Source organism: Epinephelus moara, chromosome 12, assembly GCF_006386435.1.
Source record: "Epinephelus moara isolate mb chromosome 12, YSFRI_EMoa_1.0, whole genome shotgun sequence".
NCBI classification, from domain to species: domain Eukaryota; kingdom Metazoa; phylum Chordata; class Actinopteri; order Perciformes; family Serranidae; genus Epinephelus; species Epinephelus moara.
In genome coordinates, this window is record NC_065517.1 from 8,250,555 (window position 1) to 8,258,023 (window position 7,469).

Here is a 7,469-nt window from a genome sequence, read left to right on the forward strand (position 1 = left end):
CATGTAGTAGTTCTAACCATCAAATGCAAGGGCAAGTCCACCATGTCCCTGATGTATTTTTTAAGAGGACAAGGTCTTTAAAAAGTTGAGAAGCATGAAAACAAGTCCATGACAGACAGCTACAATACAGCTGTCTTGCCAAGATGACCACTGTGAACCTTGAGGAGTTATAAAAATCTGCATTTTTCATCACTCTCATGGACATCAGTTCATGATGGCAGCCAAACAAACCCCATTGGATATTAGTTGACCTTGGCACCATAAAAATGCTAAACTAGGCAACATTAGGTTTCTAAAGAAAATTTAAAAAAAATGCCATTTAGGTACATGGGAACCTAGACCAGGGAACCTGCTAGAGATTAAACACACACTCTACAGAGATTTTTAGCATCTCAGCTTATTGTTTTGCTTTTACAGTCCACAAATTTGCTTTTTTGATTTCCAGCAGGAGAAGGCGGATGTTTTTTGTGCTTCAATAAATTCAATGTGCGCTATCAGCTCAACACCAAATGGAAGACAGAGTTAGCAACTAGCTAGTGAACACAGTGGAGCATTTAGCAATCAAAGACCTGTGTATTCTTTTTCTCTGGAATAGGCAGAGACCAAACCAGACCTTACTTACTTAGACTTAGTTCCTCCCATTCCTATTAGAACATTGGGCGACAAGTCCCTTCTACTTGCTCCGGTCCCTGGCGACCCTCCTTGCATCATGCCAGCTGACACTCATCTCGCTTAGGTCTTCCTTAAATGTCTGTCTCCATGTCTTCTTTGGCCTCCCTCTCTTCCTCTTGCTGCCCTCAGGCACCTAGTCCATTGCCACACTCGCTGGTCTCTCTCTTGGCAGTTGGAGTACGTGTCCAGCCATTCTTCTTCTGCTGACAGTAGCGACACCCCTGCCCTTCTCATCACCTAATCGTTAGTGATGTGGTCTTGCCATGAGATCCTCAAGATGGTTCTGAGGCATCGTCGGTGGAAGACATCCAACATGTTGGTAATACTGGCAGTCCTCATCCACATCTCGCTTGCGTAGGTCGCTGTTGGAATGACAACTGACACAGGCATAGCTTGATTGCGGTAGTGATAGCTTTGGATGACCATACGTTGCAGAGCCATTGGAACACTCCTGCAGCTTTGCCGATTCTCGTTCGTACGTCTTTCACCACATCTCCTGTACTCGAGATGTTACTGCCAAGATATGTGAAGTTTTTGACGTGCTCAGTGTCATACTTGCCTAGAGTGAGTGGTGGGTGGTGTTGATCCTGTCTGACGATCATGGCCTTGGTCTTCTCGTGACTGATCTGTAGACCAACCTTTGCTCCATGCTCTTGGAGATTGCTGGTTTCTCTTGGAGTGCAGCGTGGGTATGACTAATCAGAGCCAGGTCATCTGCAAAGTCCAGGTCATGCAGTCTGCCCTGTCCCCACTTGATGCCGAAGTTCGTCCCAGCGAGGGTCTTCCTCATCACAAAATCAATAACGATAAGGAAGAGCAAGGGTGACAGGATGCAACCCTGTCTTACACCGGTCACGATTTCATTAGTTGTGCCACTGACACGACAAGTGGAGTTACGGTACAGGGCCCTGAAGATGTTCACGTATTTGGACAGCACGCCATACAGCTGGACAATCTGCCACAGTGATTCCCGGTTGATGCTGTCGAAAGCTTTGTCGAAAGAGTGAAGATCTGTTCGGAGCGGGACCTTCCCTTCCGGAAACCAGCTTGCTCTTCCCTTAGGATGTTATCTACCTCGGTTTTAGGCGTTGGAGCAGAACACTGCAGAATACCTTGCCAGGGATAGACAGCAGTGTGATGCCCCGCCAGTTGTTGCAGTCCCCGAGGTTTCCCTTCTTGGGCAGCGTCACAATGACCCCACGTCTCCAATCGGCAGGAACATCTTCAGCATGCCAAATCAGGTTAAACAAGTGGGTGAGGCTCTCCACAATGACCTCCTGGCCATGCTTCAACAACTTGGCAGATACTTCATTGAGTCCCAGCACCTTGTTATTCTTGAAGCTCTTGATTGCTCTGGCAACCTCGGTCCCGGATATCTCATCTGAAGTAACATTCAGGGTTGGAGCTGGTGGTTCCTGGTCAAGACTGGACCAAGAGCGTGGGAGGTGTTGGCTGGTTAAGAACCTCTCTGAAGTGTTCCATCCACCTTGCTCTTCGTCGCTCAGGAGTGCCCTGCCATCCTTGCCTCTGATTGGTACACCGGAGCTGCTCCTAGAGCTGCTTAGTTCTCGGACAATCCTGTACAGCGTCCTCATATTTTTCTTCTCTGCTGCCTCCTGTGCCTCCCTTGCTTTTGCTTTTCCTTGCTTTCCTTGCTTTGCAACCAGAGCTAAAAGGAGAGTTAATATTGGACATATATTCATCGTGTACGGAAAGACAACTCTGCTAAATAAGATTGTTCTGTGTCTGCTGGATGTGTAAATAGGCAAAGGTTTGCGAATACATATTGACTGAATCTAACATATCCTGCTGCCGTAAATACTCATAAGAGCACTGAATATGGATCAATCCATCACAGAAAATAGTCCCCAACAAATGCACTATTTTCTCCTATTTAAGAAGCTACAGTGACCAGCTGTTTTAAGAAATGACTGAGTCTTTTTTTAACTATAAAATAAAACTATATATTTCTGAATTGTTTTAAAGGTATACATCCCCATTAGGAATGAATGGGCTTTGAGCTGTGGAAGTCGGACAGTATCAAGAGACAGGCAAACACAATGTTGCTTCTTTTCATTGAATTTGTTAATCATAGGAAATGCTGAATAATACCAGCCTTATCCTTTAATATGTAGATTTTTTTTGTCAGCAAAAATTAATTAATGAATAGATCAAACTGCCACTTGGAATAAAGCGCCTCATATTGTGCCACATGGCAGAGCCGAACCCAGCTCCAGGATGTTCTGTCTGTGTCTCTCTTGTCGCATGAACTCCCTCTGTTGTTTTGCAGTTGTTGACGTGCGCCTTTGACGTCGTTTCACGTTTCCTGTCAGGGTAATTGATGGTGACAGTGTCAAGAGACTCGAGACCAAACAAAATCATATCACAGCGAAATAGTAGTTGCCAAACTGCCTTGTCATGGTATGAATATTTCATAAACGTATACAAACAGCATGACATGGGGGTACACAATACTCCTGTTACTTTTCCACAAGTTAATTAGTCTCACTGAGCAATTAGAATTTCTGATTAGGTAAACAATAACCATGAAATGAGTTTCCCAAAACCTTTGCATCCCCAACATATGTGTCTCCGCTGAGAAAAAACAGAATGAATTGTTTATGCTTTGCATCCATATAATGGCCTCAAGTGGGTCATGTTTAGCTTCCTCAGCCAGTATAAGCAAACACTGTTCATACTAATGTAGTAGAAGAAGTGCAGGGGTGATGATGAGGAGAGATGCAATCAGCTCTCTCCTCGTGGCGGGATGGCTTCATTTAAACGCAATCCAACAAAATACACAGTGGCTAATTACCACCACTTTCACTCATGCATCCATCTATTTAGACAACATCTCTGCAGCTAAGGGGTCATTGCAGTGGTGTTTGAGTACTGTATAACACAAGGACTGTGACTTTTTTTTTATCTTTGGGTTTTTGTTTTTTTGTAATGTTAAAAGACTGCATTATCCATGAGCACTGGTGCTTTGTGTAGTACAAGATATTGATCTGGCTAGCATGTGCATTTGCTATGAAGCAAATGAAATAAAGACACATCTTAGTTTTAATACTATCTTTCTTTTTTAAAGGGGACTTATTATACTCATTTTCAGTTTCATACATGTATTTTGGGTTTCTGCTAGAACATATTTTCATGGTTTGATGTTCAAAAAACACACTTGCTTTTCCCTCCTTGTCAAAAACCAACACTTTGTCAATGGACGCTTGTTACATGTGTTGTATCTTTTCAACATACACTTCCATTTTCACAAGAAATTAAGTGAAAACAGTCATTTTCGAGATAAACTTACAACATAGTTCAAACACATAGTTTTTTGGTTAATTTCCGTAGGTTTAGGCAAAAAAGTCTGTGGTTAGGTCAAGAAAAAAAAATCTGGGTTGGCTTGAAATAAGTATGGTTGTGTATGTAACGTCACGTGACAAACATCATATAACATACGTCACTAAGGTAGCATGCTACACATGCTAGCACACTACTAACAACGACTGACTTTTGGTTTTGCGCAGGAAACAAACAGTAGGCTTCTGGGTGAAAGTCCAGAGTCTGTTTGACCCATCCACCTACCCTTCTGCTTTCCCCATGCAGACTTTCTTGCTCTTAATAGAACCGTATGTAGTGCCCTACTGATTTTAGTTCACACTGTAGTATTTGGATATTTGTAATGTAGTTCTATCCTTACGCTGATTTTGTGAAAAACTACCTCATTTATTACTTATGTCTTTTGATTTCTGCATTAATATGGAAAAAATGTGTATTTTTGTTAAGGTTTGTTTGTTTGTTTTGTTTATTTGGAGGTGTTCAAATATCCCACATTTAGAGCGGACCTTGAAGTTCTCATGTCCGTTTTGTGTATTGGATAGACAGGTGTCAATCAATCAAGTTAGGGTGAGGATTGTGACCTGTCGGATTCTGCGAAGGGCGGGACTTAGTTCAGACAAGTCGAGAAGGACCTAGGAAGAACAGGAGGACAGAAAGAGGGGATGATATGCCGTTTTAAGTTTGTTATAGTCATCATATATGCAGTATTTTGTAAGAAGTCAGACCCAGCGGGAGTGTGACTGTGTGTAACCTAAACCGGCGGGAGTGTGAGCCGTATTGTGTTTGAGTGAGTTTTGTTGCTAACTTAGCTGATACTGTTAGCACATGAAACTGAGTTAGCTGACTAGCCTGCGCCTTCACAGGAGCGGAGGAGACCTGCGTCAGGCTGCGTGTGGGAAGCCTTGGTTTATTTACAAGTTTCTGAGTGAGTATGGATATTGTGAACTGTGAAATTATGCACATTTATGGTTTTCCAATAGTATATTCATTTGAGGTTTTGACTTTTAATGTTAGTGTGCTTCCGACATTGCCACTCATGCTGATGCAAGAGAGGTGCTCAGGCCTTGCCGCTGCCAGGGACTTCCTGCACGTGGACAGAGCTTTTCTTCTTCCTTCAGCTCGCTGCGGTATCGAGGGTTTGAATGGACTGTTACTACCAGCTTTCTGAGTTTCCAAGGGACCGTGAGTACGAACATTCTCCACCTAAGGGTTACATATGAGCTCCAACAGCGCGCCAACAAACATGGTACCATAGACTGAGTTAGAAAATCCCGGGTATTATCTTATATTGCTTTTTTAAAAATTTGTTTTGGGGGGGTTGAAATAAATATTGTGATGTTTTTGCAATCAACCTGTGTGTTTGAGGGTGATTCATGTTTAATAATTATGTAAGCCAATTCACGGTATGGTAATTTGATTTATGTTGACTTTTAAAGTGCTATAGTTGAGTAAGTATTAAGCATGGGAGTTAAAGCTCACACATACAGTATAGCTATATTATAAGCTAAGTGGGCCTCTTTGCACCTTGGTTTTGAATCATATTTTTGTACAAACTCACAGTTTTATATTTGTAGCCATCACCTATTCCTCTCCCATGCAAAAAGGTGTTTAAAGTATAGAGTGTGTAATCACAAGGTTTGTGTTAAAATTAGGAATTGAGTGAGGGGGCTACACGTAGTTGCCTGTAACATTAGAAACAATCACAACAGTGATGGTCATACTGCCGCTAGGGTACCTGTGTGTTGGTGTCTGCTGCTGAGGTCTACTGATAAATAGGGTTTTCACAGTACAATAACCGTTTCAGAAAATATTGCAGTTTCATGGTATCACAGTATTAAAGAATTTGTATTATTATTAATTACAATGACCTTTAAGGAATGAAAATGGAAGGGTTATTTTTGGTTGAACAAATGTTTTATTACTATAATTGAAACTTAAGCCATTTTCTTAATGAAAGTATGTGTAAAAAGTCTCCCCTTTGAAAATGGTTAAAATAAAGGGGAGCTCCTCCATCTGATTGCATTTTTCTTTTCATACTGTAATGAAGCGAATGTACACGGCATGATAACCATCAACTTTTATGTCACGGTATACCTTTGAACCGGTATATCATTGCAACCCTACTGACAAAGCAATGGTACTTGACGAGTTGAGAGTAAAAACGGGCTGATATTTTCCTCATACTGTCTGTGCTGGAACACCTGTATTCACCCTCTGTCTGAGACCATTTTAGCGCCCATCTCTGTAAAACGTCTGCTCTGATTGGTCAGCGTTTCTGAATCTTCCAGATCTTCCGGCTTGTGGAGCCTCTGCACCTTTATTACAGCCAGAGGAATGACTGTAATGGAGTGTTACCACTGAACTTACCTGTTCCAGCAGAATTATTATCCGAAATCTTAGAAAAATTAACAACATCAGCAACTAAGATTACATTTTTCACTGATGCTAGCATGTAGCTACATGAGGCAGTATGGGTTACATAATGTGAACAATTGCAGTAGCGTGCCTGGAACAGATGACCACATAAAGAAATCTGTCACCAGCTGATCTCAGCTTCTAGAAAGTAGAAAAATCATTGGAAACAGGGTATCCAGAATATTTTTTTGACCACAGGGATTCATTTTACATACGTTTACCTCATTATTTGAAAATCTGGCTACGTTTTATTTGAACATCCAACATTGTCACCCTATAAATATGAAAGAGAATAAGGAAAAGCAATAATAGATCAACTTTAAACACAGCTGTTTGCAGAATGCATAGTGATGAGGTAATGTATCTATTTGTGGCTATCTAAGATTAATAACTGTGCTATGATGATGGTAAAAAAAGGAAACTTTGAAGACCTCATTCACCGATAGGTTACATGTAAGCCTACAACCAACAGATACTTTGTAATAGTAATTTTGTCAAGAAAGCTTAAGTTATTAATATTCCCTTGTCATTTTACAAGCCAGCAGCAAGATACAGCTTGGTAGCAAGGCCAGCTTAAAATGTTAAGCTATAAGCAGTTGTATTACAGTCATGTCCATTGTGACCTCGCAATGTATTTCATGAATAAAATAGACATATTACATAATATCTTTATAAGAGACAGAGGGCCAATTCAGGATTGTTTTTGAATCCTTTCAAATCCCGCAATTCTCTCCATCTTTTGAATGACCGTTCAAGGTTGACTTGTGTTTTCGTCCATGCTCTATCACTGTCCTTTCAGCTTCATTCCGAATGAGGGTTTACACGGGAGATCAGTTTAATCACCTTTTAATTGCCCTTGTTCGGGTCCGTTCAAGGTTTGGGGCAGGGAAGGTTTCTGATTGGATAGGGGGCGGGGCAGATGTTACGTGTTTACATTTACCGAAAAAACCCCCCACTGTCGTTGATGCTTGATGACACCGTTCTTAGTACCTTTTTCGGGCTTGTTTTGCTTATATTCTTGAAGCAGCAGTATGACAACAACC

The 7,469-nt window shown here is 41.4% G+C and overlaps 1 long non-coding RNA gene across 1 annotated transcript; it reads left to right on the forward strand.

The window, feature by feature from the left end:
* Positions 1-4,659: 4,659 nt before the first annotated feature.
* LOC126398384 (uncharacterized) lies at positions 4,660-5,187 on the forward strand. Its single transcript, XR_007570772.1, has 3 exons — positions 4,660-4,798; positions 4,875-4,936; positions 5,026-5,187. It is a non-coding gene; the product is annotated as an uncharacterized LOC126398384 (long non-coding RNA).
* The last annotated feature ends 2,282 nt before the right edge of the window (positions 5,188-7,469 follow it).